We start from the raw sequence: 13235 nt of genomic DNA on the forward strand, positions 1-13235 counted from the left end.
AGCTCTGAGTAAAATCAGAATCAGGAAAGACTCTAGATGGATACCAGGACAGAATCTGACCTCTTGTTAGTACATCAGAGATTATATTAAAAATGCTAGACTGCCTGTTTATAAGCAGGCTCAATCTACAGTTTCTACAGTCATAGTATGGGATTATAGGCTGGAGTTATTTGTAAAATTCAGGTGTTGTACTTTTCTTCTAGTTTCAAACAGGGACAGAGTTTGTGATCAGAGTCACTTGGGCTTGTTCCTGAGATTAGTGTGAAGTTTTCAAAGTTGTTGTGTGATTGACAGAAGTTTGGTGATACAGTACAGCTCAGTGCTTCAATTTACAGCATCTATTACTTGCCTTTCACGCATCCTACTTTGTGACATTTTCAGTCTGTCACTTAGATTCAAGTATATTTATCTTCCCAGCCTGTGCATTTACTGAAGCATTAACACACTTAGAGAAATCAAGAGCTGAGGTGTGAACAGCAATAAGGGTTGGCTTGCCACAGTTCTACAGTCGAAACACCAATATCAGCCCCTTTTTTTGTGGGCTGCGTTGCAAGCAGGAAAAGCATTCATGAAAAAAAGAAGTTACCTCTAGGATGCCAATTCAGTTACAGCTCTGTGAATAATGAGTAAAAGGGTTTTTTTTCTGATGGCAGTTTTAGATCTATTTTCAGACATTATTAGACGTTTAGCAGAGCTGCATCCTCAGCAGAGTATCCATTACATTTGGCACCAATTTCCTCCCTCACTGCCAAGCTTTGAGCTTTTTTTTAACATCCACAAAATCTATGTTCTCCTCTTCTTACCAGGTTTACGACAATGCTGTTCTTGCGGGGAACAATCCCTGCTGCTACCTAAACTACTTATTCTTTAATCTAATGGGTTGCAGTGTCCCGGTCTGTTGACTATCAACTTTACAAGAAGTGAATCCACTGGTGCCACCCTGAAGTGGCTGGCCACTTGCACAAACCCTGGAGTTTTGTCTCCTTCCCTGCCTAAAGGCAGGCTTGTGAACTTCAACTGGTATGAACATTTTGTGATATCCAAGATGGACTTCCATAACAGAACATCAGGACTTGCATTGCTTTATTTTTCATCAGGCTGGGCAAGAAAACCCTTTGTTAAGATAAATCAGCAAAATCTCCATAGCTTGGTATCTCCTTCCCCCCCAGCTGCCTCTGCTGTCATGGTGGGCAGGGTTCAGAGACAGCTGGCTCAAGAGCCTGTTAACTATGACTCTACAGATCACAGTCTGCACTTTTTGTTTTCAGTGGTTGAGTCCTTGTCGATCTTTAACATCAACACTGGCAAGATGTGGATGGCACCACACACAGCCTCTTTGTTGTGGCCCATGGTTCTTCAGCACTCAGATGGGAACACAGTAAGGAACAGAAGAAAGAAAAGCATACCTAGACTTCCCAGGGGTTTATGAATGGGTGTGGCCTGAGGTCATGTAGCTTCTCACTTTCTACAACTATTAGCACAGATTGCTCTGCCTGGAACCCAGAATTGGGCCTTGGTTCTCAGGGGCTGATGAGCTGTGTGAGAGCTTCATTGGTGTCAGGGGTACATTGTCAGCCTGTGAGTCTTCACGATGGTTCTCCCCTCACCCACAGCTAAGTCATGGCACTGTGCAGAAAGGACGTCTGCCCATTTAACCAAATGGCAGAAGCAAGCTGGGCTTTTGCAGTACTTCCTAGCATACTGCATCATTTCTGGGGCTGCAGCAGTCACGGCACCCACCAGCTGTCAAGAGTTATGTTGTGAGCTTGGTCTGAAGACCATAAAGTGTTGGAAACTGCTGACTCTGGGGTCTGTAGGGGAAGAGAAATTGATGGCTAGGCTGGTGAACGGAAGCCAACCATGAGTGGTTGCTATGGAGATAACCTATATTACGGCAAGCAGATCGCCCAGACTGTGTAGCAGACGGCAGATTTTAAGTTTCAGAGTAAAGACACTTTCCTACCCCCAAAGCAGAAACTGGATGACTCAAGAACAATCTCCATTTCATATGGCAATGCTGCCTTTTCCTAGTGTGGTGGTTGGGCTTTGTCACTGCACCTCTGGCCTCCCTTTATCTCCAGCATTTTATGGGCACTTCCAGACCTCTTCCTTGATCTTTGATAGCTCTCCTGAATTCATAGTCCAGATAATGGGAAGGATTATGATTTGTAGGAGAAAATAAGTGTTTTCTTTTTAGTGGCTGATTCAGCTCAAAACCACATTGGTATCCAGTTAATTAAGAGACATTGTCAGAATAATGGGTGGCCACCCTGGCACACAGATGAATGTTTTGTGCTCTGCACTGCCAAAGGACTGCCTGATTGTGCCACCTTCCCTCTTTCCTGCCTTTTTTCTTGTTCCACAGGATTTTGGCTACTTCCTCAGTAGACATGGGGCTGGGCAGGCCAAGGAAGTCTACTGTTTTGCAGGAAGAGATCCAGTGCCAGGAGGTACCTCTGCGAGGTACAGTCCTGCTTCCCCTCCCCAGTACTTGCTTTGCCATAGGCATGAGGGGGTGCAGGGGCTGAGTGTTTCAGATGAAACTGGGCACAGTGCTAAGTCCCATAGACCAGCACTTCATAGAATTATAGAACCATAGAATTGTTTAGGTTGAAAAAGACTTTCAAGATCATCATGTCCAACCGTTAACCCAGCACAGCCAAACCCACCACTAAACCATGTCCCCAAGTGCCACATTTACATGGCTTTCATATACCTCCCATGATGGTGACTCAACCACTGCCCTGGTCAGCCTGTTCCAGTGCTTGACAACCCTTGACAACCAATTGGATGATTCCCCCTGCATCCAGTAAAGGATGGAGATTCTCCTTAGCCTTCCTTTTGTTGTGAATATATTTACAGAAACATTTTTCATTGTCTTTTATGGCAGTAGCCAGATTAAGTTCTAGCTGGGCTTTGGCTCTTCTGATTTTCTCCCTGCACAACCTCATGACATCCCTGCAGTCCTAGTTGCCTGCCCCTTCTTCCACAGGTCACAAACTCCTTTTTTTCCCTGAGTTCCAGCTCTCTGTTTAGCCAGGCTGGTCTTCTTCCCTGCTGGCTCATCTTTCAGCACATGAGGATGGCCTAGTCCTGCACCTTAAGAGATTTCCTTCTTGAAGAGTGTCCAACCTGGACTCCTTTGTCCTTCAGAGCTGCCTCCCAAGGGACTCTGCCAACCAGTCTCCTAAACAGGCAGAGAGAAATGCAAATCCATGGGCTCTCCCAGTGGTTGGGAGTGATGTGTCAGGAGGCTGCAAGACCTCTTCTGCTGCAGCCTGAGTCTTCACCTAAACTCTGTTGAAATACAGGGCAAAGTTTTTTGTTTCCAATGTATTCATTACTGCTGTATTGCTAATAACATTAACTCTGAGTCCTCCTTCTAGGAGAGCAGATATAGCTGACCTCAGTCGTCGTAACCTTTCTCTGTGTTTATTCTGTCTGCCCAAGGCTGACAAATACCGTATTCATTTCAAATCTCTTCTCCTGCTTCTTTGTTCATTCAGTCATTCATTCAATTTCAAGAAAGATTAAAGGCTCCAAAAACATGCAGGATGGTGGCATAGCTATTGACAGGAATTCAGATTGGATCCCGGTAAGGAACTGAAAATATTCATGGCGTGGGAACGACTGTATTTTTCTAAAATGCTGTGTACTTATGCTGGGAAATGCAAATGAGCAGACATAAAAGAAGGACAAAGGCTAAAAGCACTTAGCTGGATGCTGGCTGGCTGGCAAGCCAGATGGTGTATTGCCAGCCAGGATGGAAAACTGAGAAGGACCCTTCTCATCGGCTGTGGACCTTGTACTTCACTGCAGCCAAGTTGACCTTGTACTTCACTGCAGCCACCCCCACCCCCAGGAAAAGGGAGGGCTGGCAGGGGAGGCTTCGGAGAGGCACCAATTTGGAGGCTAACACCTCAATCTGGTTAGCTCCCCGCCCCGCCTCCCTTTGCCTCAGCTCAGGGCTGGAGTCTGGGGTAACCTGTGACAGGGTAGGTGCTTTTTTACCCTCTCGAGGCTTTCAGTGCTGTGCAGGGGATGCTGAATGTTTGCCAGGTGGTACCTTCAGTCATCCTCTGCCTATGGCTTTGCTTGTCATTCGTCAGCCTTTCCTGCCCCGGCCCCCAGGCTTGCCTGCAGAGCCTTCACCACTGCTGAGGACATGAATGGAGTCTGTGCTCTGCTCACCCCCAACTTGCGCAGCACAGCTTCCCTCAGCCTCCCCAAGTGGGTGTAGGAACAACGCCAGTACTGTGCCTTTGCAGAGAGACAGAAATAACAGCACGAGGCTCTGCTCTAGCAGCAGGGGCCTTCTGAGTTCCTAACCAGCAAGGTCCATTATCTACTAGGAGGGACCTAGAGCTGAATTTTAACATGTATTATAGTGATTTCAACAGGGTTACAAGGTTCAGCCTTGAAGGTTAGGACACAGCAGCAGGGATTTTCTGTTGTGGTATCCCATGCATCCAAACAATCCAGCTCTTAAGCCAGAATTTAGAAAAGCATTGACATTCTTAGTGGATGGATGCGACAAACATCTACTAGGATTTTTCAGAGTGCCTGGCCACTTAAAGCTGTTCCTTCCAACTTAACTGAGCTATTGGGCATTTAATCAAGGGAGCAGAGAGCTGGTCTGATTGTCTAGCCTTGCTCTGCTTCTTGCTGTCACTGCAAAGAAGCTGAAAAGTTTAAATTAGACCCCTAGATGGTCTTGTTCTGTCTTCAGTTGTCTAACTGCTATTAATAGTCTGATTCTCAGGTCTTCTGCAAATTTGGGAACCTGGATAGAAACAGATCCTGAGTTTAAGGTGTGTTAAATTAGAAAGTAGAGTGTGTTTTTTTCTTGCTTTTTGAATTCTTTAGTTGAGACCAAGTTAAATGGCATTCAAAGTAAAACCAGCAAAGACAAGATTGCTGACATCAGCAGCTCTGTCAGCACAGACACTACCAGCAGTGCTGGTGGTGAGCACTTCAGCAGCACGGGAAACAACCACGTGTGCAAAAGTAAGTGCTGGGCAGGAGCAAGCATTGCTTCCTTCTGTATTAGCTGAGTCTGAAGCAGCTTGCGTTCATCTGGTGGGAGAGAGCTGGGTAGGAAAGAGGTTGCAGTTTTGAAGGTTATTTGTAATGGTAAATTGCAGTCATTGTTGCAGATATTAACTGACATTTTTTAAAAATAAAACCTGTCACTAGACCGCATAGACCACATCACCAGCTAGACCTGCTTTTCGAAAGGCTGGATGGCACTGTAGTCAAATTTTTGGTTGTTTAATAATACGTCAATGTTCGTGAACCCTTGCTAAAAGTTAGACTGTTTGGGTTTCCCTTCAGATGTCCTTTTGTGTTTAACTGCATTGACAGAACTGGGAACAGAGTTTGCTGTCATTCTGGGTGGATCAGAGAACACCAAGCCAGATGATTTCCAAAATGCCAAGACCTCTGCCCTCAACCTGATGAAGTCAATGTGGCAGAAATGCTCAAAGGTGTGTCGTAATCTGATAGGCAGGATGGATCAGAGCTCTAATGAAGAACGGAGAGTCTCCTGGTTCACATAATTACTGTTTTTTTAAACTTCACAGTGATGCTGGTAATAATTCTACATACTCTAATGCAAGAATTAGATGTTAGTGAGCCAAGGAGGAGTAGCTGAAGAGGGAAGTGGAAAAGCTAGGAGTTGGTTTTCATGCCAGCAGCACACTTAGGTATTTTACCAGGCAAATCTTTCAAGGCATCTTGAAAAATACACACAAAAATAAGAAATGGGGCTTATAAGCCATTACTTTAAATGATTTAAATAAATCTGGGGACAAAATGAGGCTGAGCCATGTCATCACAAAAGGTCCAGCTAAATAGATAAATACAGGAACTTCAGACAGAGAAATTGTTGTCTTGAGCCAAAGAAAATGAAGTCAGTTCCTGGAGCTGATCCAGAAGGGATCACCAGAATACAAACGTGTGATGGAGACAGGGGGGTAAAGACAATTGATATACCTATCATTTGCAATATATGCTTTCTGTGTTTGTGCAATAAAACTTGGGACTAAACTTGGCGCTTTGAGGGACTTGGGGATCCTGCCTTAGATCTTCTCTAACCAGCTCTGGCTTTGCTGTCTGCTTTCTCCAGATCACGTTTGCTGTGGTGCAGTATGGAGCATGGATCCAAACTGAGCTGAGCCTGCAAGAAAGCTGCAACAGACCAACTGGTTTCTTCAAAGTCCGAAACATCAAGCAGCAGAGCTCTCAGACTGACATCGCAGCCACACTGCACATGTATTGTGAGTTCATGTATTTCGAGAAACTCCAGGAACACTTAAGTGATTCCTTTTGTTTCATGTGCATCAATCCAGACTTCTGCACCTCCTCTCTACTCTTGTCTCACAGTCTCAAAGCCCTCACTTTTCCAAAGCTTCTCGGCTCTGCCAGCTGAGGCCTGTGAATGAGTCTGGGGGACCATCAGGTCTGCAAGGAGAAACTGGCAAGAGGCAAAGTGTGAAATCCTTCCTGGCTGACACAGGGGCTTCAGAATGAAAACTCAGTCACTTGAGTCTTGCTTTAAGCATGTGTTCATTTGTAGACCCCAGGCCTTTGCCATCTTTTTCACTGACCTGCTGCATCTCTGGGAGTCATGCTTTCCCTCTCAGCTCCATTTTCTTCGCAGTAGCATGACTCTTAACAATACTGACCTGCACTGTAAAAATGCCACATATGCTACTTGTGAAAGTGCTCATGAAGTCAGAGCTACCTGTTGTGGACAGCCAGTGTCCCTGGAAAGCATAAATCCTTCTGCACTTTTGCCTTGCACATCTGTACTCTTGTGGGCTGAGAGCTAAATGAATATGAGCACCCTGCCACTGCCACTGACATTTCTAGCTCTGCAGACATGGCTTGTCCCATGAAATACCTCTGGGCTTCTGTTCCACAGGGATAAAGTCTTTGAAAGCCATGACTCCAGCCAGTCTGATGACAAGATAATCATTGTAAAGGCATCTGCGCAAGTGTTTCTGGAAAACCAGGTGGAGAAATGTGATTAATTCCCTGGAAATGCCTATAGTTGAACTCTGAGCACCTGGGGTGAGTGGGAAGCATCATCAAAGCCACACTTTTTTGCATAAAAGCACATATATAGGGCAGTGATGTTTCCATCCATCCCATGTGTCTGCTCTTATGCTTTAGCAATGGGTGGAAGAATAAAGGAGTTATGCATTAGTCTTGCAGGATGTCCAATCTGAGATGCCCTGGCTCCTTTGATTCACTCAGGCCTCCATCTTCTTGATGCCAGAGAGTTTATTTTGAAGAAGGTTAAGGAATATATCCTAGAAACAAAGATGCTTAATTCATATATGTCTTGTAGCTCTAGAACTTTCATGATTTTTTGCTTTGCAAATAAGAGCTTTCTATGGGAATCTAGGATCAGGGTTGCTTTACCAAGCTTTCAGAAAACTCCCTTCCTTTTCAGAGCTTTCAACTTTTTAATGGCAATTTGGGAATTTGTTGGGTTTGGGCCTGTGTATGAAATCTGCTCAGTCTCCCTGTCTGATGGCTTTTCTCCCTAGACTGGAGGGTTCATAAGCAACCAGTGGGTCCCAGAAGAGCTGCAGAAGGTTAGAAGTGACTAGTTTGCACTGTTCACATATGAAGATTTTGACAGTTTGGCCATAAAGTCTTACCAGGTAATATGAGGTGCTGTGGACTGTTTGGATCAAAATAATCCTTCTCCCATTACTTCCGTGTTCCAGAAGCCCTGTAACAGATCTCTTTTTGCTTTCTAAACATAGTGTTTTCTTCAGTTCTGTGAAGAGTTGTAAACCTTCCAGCCTGCAGACATAATAACTAAAAAGAAAAAATTATGTATGTTGGATAATCACTCGGGAGCTGTGACAAATGCTAAGAAAAGTCATCGAGAGTTCAAGTGTATTTTTCAGAGCAGTAATTTATTCAGTTACCCTACAAGCTGCTAAGAGAAGAGAACCCCAGATTTGCTGACTTTTCTCAGAAAAGTTACCTGCTATTTCCTAATCAATATTTTTAGGAGATGTTCTGTAATCAAAACCATGGGCCACAATAACTAGACATGGTGTAAACTCTTGGATCTCGCTGAATATGTAGGTCTGTGTCTCAGACCACACCCTGCAGGCTTTTTCCTTCAGGCATAGAGTATGGTACTGATAGTATATGCTGGTTTTGCCTCTTGTGTGGATGCACCAGGGTAGTGTGGCAGTGGTACACACAGAATATGGACCCTTGTACGTGGCTGGAGCTCCACAGCATCATGAGAGGGAAGGTGTTGGCGTTTCAGGACGGCTGTTTAAAACAAACCCTGCAAGGAGAACAGGTACTGTGCCCAAGGGCAGCGAGGTCAGTGGGCATCAGGTGGGCTGCACGCATCTTGCTTGCTCCAACAGTGGCTGTGCTTTCTTCTTCAGACACTCTTGGATTTAGCCAGATGTGGATTACACAGTCTTTGTTCACTCCATAATGCTTTGGGAACATCAGAGGAATCATTAACTTTGGAAAAAGGTGGAAAAAAAATTAGCTAAACAGGGTGTACTATATTTATGTTCCGTTCTCATGGTTCATGGGGAAAGAGGTCATCAACTGTGGTACTCTTTTTCCTCTGTCAAATTGTTGAATAATGATTTTGTTACTGCTAAACTGGTTACAGGATCTGTCCCTGAGGATGGCTGTAATAAAATAAATAATAGGAAACGATCCACATATAAGTAGATATGTGATGTTTTGTTCTAAAAATTGCCTTACTGCTGCAAAGGCCATTAATTCTACAAAGCTATATATAGAGAATTCCAGTGAAAGAGTTCTTGTCTTTTTCTGGAGCGCAGGTTGGATCTTATTATGGATCTGAGCTCTGCCCATTTGATGTGAACCATGATGGGGTAACAGATCTGCTCCTTGCCAGAGCTCCATTTTATCACATTTGAGGGGAAGAAGGAAGGGTTTACGTCTATCGCCTGGAGACAGAGGTAAAAACACTGGTAGCGTAAACACTCCATGTTGGGGATTTTCCAACCATGCCTAAGCAATGACAAATAAAACATTCCTCCTTCGTGCTCTCACTGTATGTGCTCTCCCTGTATGGCAGAGGACCGCAGGCTGAAGCCAGCAGCCCTGTCTTATTCATTAGAATATAAAAGAGAAGTAACTAAAGAAATACAAGCATTGTCTGCCTAAGGTATACTCTTATCACAGTGGGATAAAATCATGACTTTTACCTGTACATAGGCAATTTGTTGGTGCAGACCTTGCCCTGCCAAGCAGTGTTCTTTACAGTGCTTGCAATAAACATGTACGTGGGTAGCTGCTAAAACTTTGCTTCTCGGGACTTGTAGAAAACAAAATATTTTGTGGGCCAAGCTACAGGATCTGCTACACAATATACAGGGTATAAGTTAATTGCATCAGGAGAAGCCCCTCTCCGGTGCACTGCTAAAATTTGCTCAGGGCACGTACAGGATGGTGAAAGCAGAAAACAACGGTCCGCGTGCCTGTTAGAATTCAAATAATGTGCACCCTCTTGTGGCTTACTTCTGTGATAGGGTGGGGGAGATGGGATGGCTTCTGTGGAGAAACAAGCTGGGGATCGACTCCATCTGCTAGATTTAAGAAAAGACAGTGCTTCAATGTGTCCGCTTGCACAGGGCTGTCCAGAAACGCTGATTCTGGGTGAGAATTTGCATGCTCTCAGTGCAAAAGGATTAAGCTTTTGTTCCAAGAGTCAGCTGGTATCTTGAACTTCTTATTGTTTAGGGCTTTCTTGTTCACCTTTAAGCATTATAAGTGTGCACTGAGATTATTTTTTTCCCCATTAATGTAAGAGCTGCTCATGCTACATTTGCTGTAAATGGATTTCCTTCTTGGTTGTTTTTCCAACTGGTTCGTTCACCTTGAAAGGACACTTAAATGTGCAGGTGACCTCTCCTTTTGCAAGGATTGGGTTTACTGTGGCCAGTATTGGAGACATCAATAGGGATGGATATGAGGATATTGCAGTAGGAGACCCCTTCAAAGATCAGTTTTTAAACAGTTCCTTTTTTGGCAACATTTACATCTTTAATGGTGATAAAGACCAGATCAAGAGCTCTTTTTCTCAAGTACGTGTCTTGTTGGGAATTCGCTCCAGTACACCTTGAGAGGGAAAAGCTTGTATTTTTATAGCAAGAGGCTGGGAGGGAGGACTTCCACATTTCATTTACGTTGATGGGTGAGAAATTTGCAGATGTCAGATGGTTTATGTGACTCCATGGGTTTCTGCAGCAGGGCTGCTTCTAACTGTAACCATTCACCTGTCTGCTTAGGCAAAGGAGCTGGATTCGGGTGCTGCCTATAGAACAGCGTAGCCTTTTTCAAACCTGCCTGGCCATTGCAGGAAATTAAGTCAGTATTTGGCATCTCAGGAGTGTTACAAAATTATCCTCACGGCAACCTCATGAAAAGAAGTGTATTCTCCCAAGGACAGGAGAGAGATCCTGACTTACATTTGTTGATGTTCCCCCCTTTTTTAGAGAGTAAAAGCCTCTGAAATTTCTTCAGGACACCAGTATTTTGGACAATCCATTGATGATGGCTTTGATTTGACTAACGATCGTCTCCAAGATATTACAGTAAGATCACTGGAGAACATGATCATGCTCTGGTAGGTAATAAGTGCTATTTTTTAGTGATCTGGGGAAATGCTTCAAAGACAAATATAAAATCTGTGTTCCAATCTGTGTAATGATTCTATTTTTAATTCAGCATTAAAGGGACATAAAAAACCTTTTCCGAATACTAGAAATTATATAAAAGGTAAAGCCTTTCGTTCAATTTGCAAAGGCTTTTGCCTTTGTGTGGCTAAGGTTTTGAAAAAGTATGAGATAGTGAACATGAACTAATTAACATAGATCTAGGTCTAAGGCAACCTTGACGTCTCCAATTCAGCACCGATAATGTAGGTCATTCAGACAAAAAAAATGATTTTTTTACATCTCATATCTCATTTTCAGTCAGTCATCTGGTAGCCGAGTGCCCCATGCAGTTCACAAAGGCTAAGACATGGCAGACAGATTTGATTTCATTACTGCATTTTGTATTTGAAAACAAACTGTAGATAAAGAGAGAATTTGAACTTCTAGATAATGTGTTTATCTAATGGAAACATAAACACCATGTTTAATTCTGAAACTCTAACCATATTGGTGTATTTTGGCTGTCTGTTCCTTCAGACTCTTGGGATTTTGTGTGTTCTGAATGTTCCCAGCAGAAACTGGAACTTCTGTAAATAGGCCAGCCTGGTACAGGTGAAATACCATGGAAATACTGAGCAGTTCTTATCCTTACTGCCAGGCTTTCTTAAAACATTTTTCCTGTAATGTTTCAGTTAAGAATTTTTTTATATTTGATTCTGCTCCTTATCTGTTCTTCACTGACTAGCTCAAGACCAGTTGTCCACTCTCTCACCAGCACAAGATACAACCCAGGGAGAATCCCAATTTCCCAAAATAACAGCATTGTTACAGCATAATTATGTTGCAATAAAATCTCAGCTTTACTAGTGTCTCAACAAAATAATAAATGGGAATTGTGATCAGCTTGAAATCTATAGCCCTATGCTGTCCTCAGAAACTTGCGAACATAAGGAAACTGTTTTTCACAATGCGTGACTGAATCACTGAACACATTATCCGGGGGATGTCGTGGGAGCCAAATATATAAAATGATCCAAAAAAAACCATTTGACAAGCTTATGGTCCACTGATGGCTGTTAAACACAGCTGCCCAAAGAAAACATTTGAACCAGAAGGTTCCTAAATATGCCAGGTGACAGAAGCTGGAACAGAGATGACAAGTGTGAAGACATTTTAATGCCCAGATATTTTCTCAACTGCTCGTTCCTCTTTGCTTGTAGCCATGTGACTTTGACTGTTTTTCTGAGAGTTAAACATGCGCTTTATAAGAAAAATGGTAACATGGCATTTGCTGTTCCTGTGCTGGATCGATACCAGCCATCAAACACGTTTTCTGGTAACAAAACAAAACACTAGCAAAGAGCTTTCTTTTTTTTTCTAGGATGCAACACTTTTACTCGTAAAACCTAAAAATAAAGGATGTGGATGTGGTTTCCTTACCCTTTGCATGTCATCATCTGCCCTCTGCTCCCTTTCTAGTGACCAGTGCTATATTCTAGGAAGACTTTAGGCCCAGGTCTTCCCCAAACAGATACTCAACCCTTATTAAGAGAACCTCATCTCTAAGGTCCAACCTTAGATTTATGATGCTACCTGTGAAGAAAGCAGATGGTTTGTGTGTTTTGTGAAGTGTTTTTCAGATATTGAGCGTTCCACTGGAGCTTATATTAAGACTTATTATTTGAATGGTGTGTTTGATAGTAACAACTATACAGCTTTCTAAAAAAGTAATTTTAAAAATAATGAAAACAATGTATATATTTTTTAGTTGTAGTTGTGTGTTTCAAAGCAATATTTGGGAGGCTGCAAACTTCTAATAAGCTCAAAGGTTAAGTTCAATCTCCTGTCTCTTGCAGTTTAGTAGCAAGATTCCTACAAGCTAATCCAGATCTTTTTCACAATTAGTCTGAAATCCAAATCAGCTTCTGAAAGAATTCCATAAAGCTCTGTAAAAAGGCAGCTTTTTGCTGCTTAATAGGAGTCTTTGCCACAATTCAATATTTAATTAGCTGTCCATAAAGCATAGGACAGAGAAGTTAGGACAACATTTAGCACTGAGTAATAATGAACACCAATTACCATAGACACAGTACTCTCAGGGATGATGATGTTAATAGTACATTCATTTCCAAAGAATAATTCATGAGATTCTTGAGCATTGGTCAGCATTGCCTAGTACTTATGCACCCACCCAACATCTAATTATTAATCATCATTGAACTTCTCCAGAAACTTGAGCACAGACAGTAGATTTTTATTTGTGAATAAAACTATTGCTAAAGGGAGTAACTTTGTCTCTACAAAATGCGTGCCTATAAGCTGGCACAGTATATGAACATATTTATTCAAGAAAAACATAACATCTCTGGAAAAGAAATTAATATTATGGTCCTGTGGCAATCCAGGGGTAAACAACTGGCATTTCTTTAACAAGACCTTGTCCCCAGTGAAGACTTTTCATCTTATTACTAATAGACCTTCTCCTGGGAGTTGAATTGAAAATCATAATCAATTAGGACTGACTTAGCCCTAGAGGGTCTTTTATTTCCAACT

The 13235-nt window shown here is 42.7% G+C and overlaps 1 protein-coding gene across 2 annotated transcripts in view; it reads left to right on the plus strand.

The window, feature by feature from the left end:
• LOC121098834 (transient receptor potential cation channel subfamily V member 2-like) overlaps positions 1 to 13235 on the plus strand; it is a 53219-nt gene that overhangs the window by 21867 nt on the left and 18117 nt on the right. For both annotated transcript variants that reach the window (XR_005831361.1, XR_005831362.1), the window contains 7 exons: positions 5335 to 5486; positions 6128 to 6278; positions 6926 to 7074; positions 7557 to 7673; positions 8209 to 8335; positions 8841 to 8981; positions 10521 to 10651. The gene's annotated coding sequence lies outside the window, so the exon portion shown is untranslated. The remainder of the gene's footprint in view (positions 1 to 5334; positions 5487 to 6127; positions 6279 to 6925; positions 7075 to 7556; positions 7674 to 8208; positions 8336 to 8840; positions 8982 to 10520; positions 10652 to 13235) is intronic.

Source organism: Falco naumanni, chromosome 1, assembly GCF_017639655.2.
Source record: "Falco naumanni isolate bFalNau1 chromosome 1, bFalNau1.pat, whole genome shotgun sequence".
NCBI classification, from domain to species: Eukaryota; Metazoa; Chordata; class Aves; order Falconiformes; family Falconidae; genus Falco; species Falco naumanni.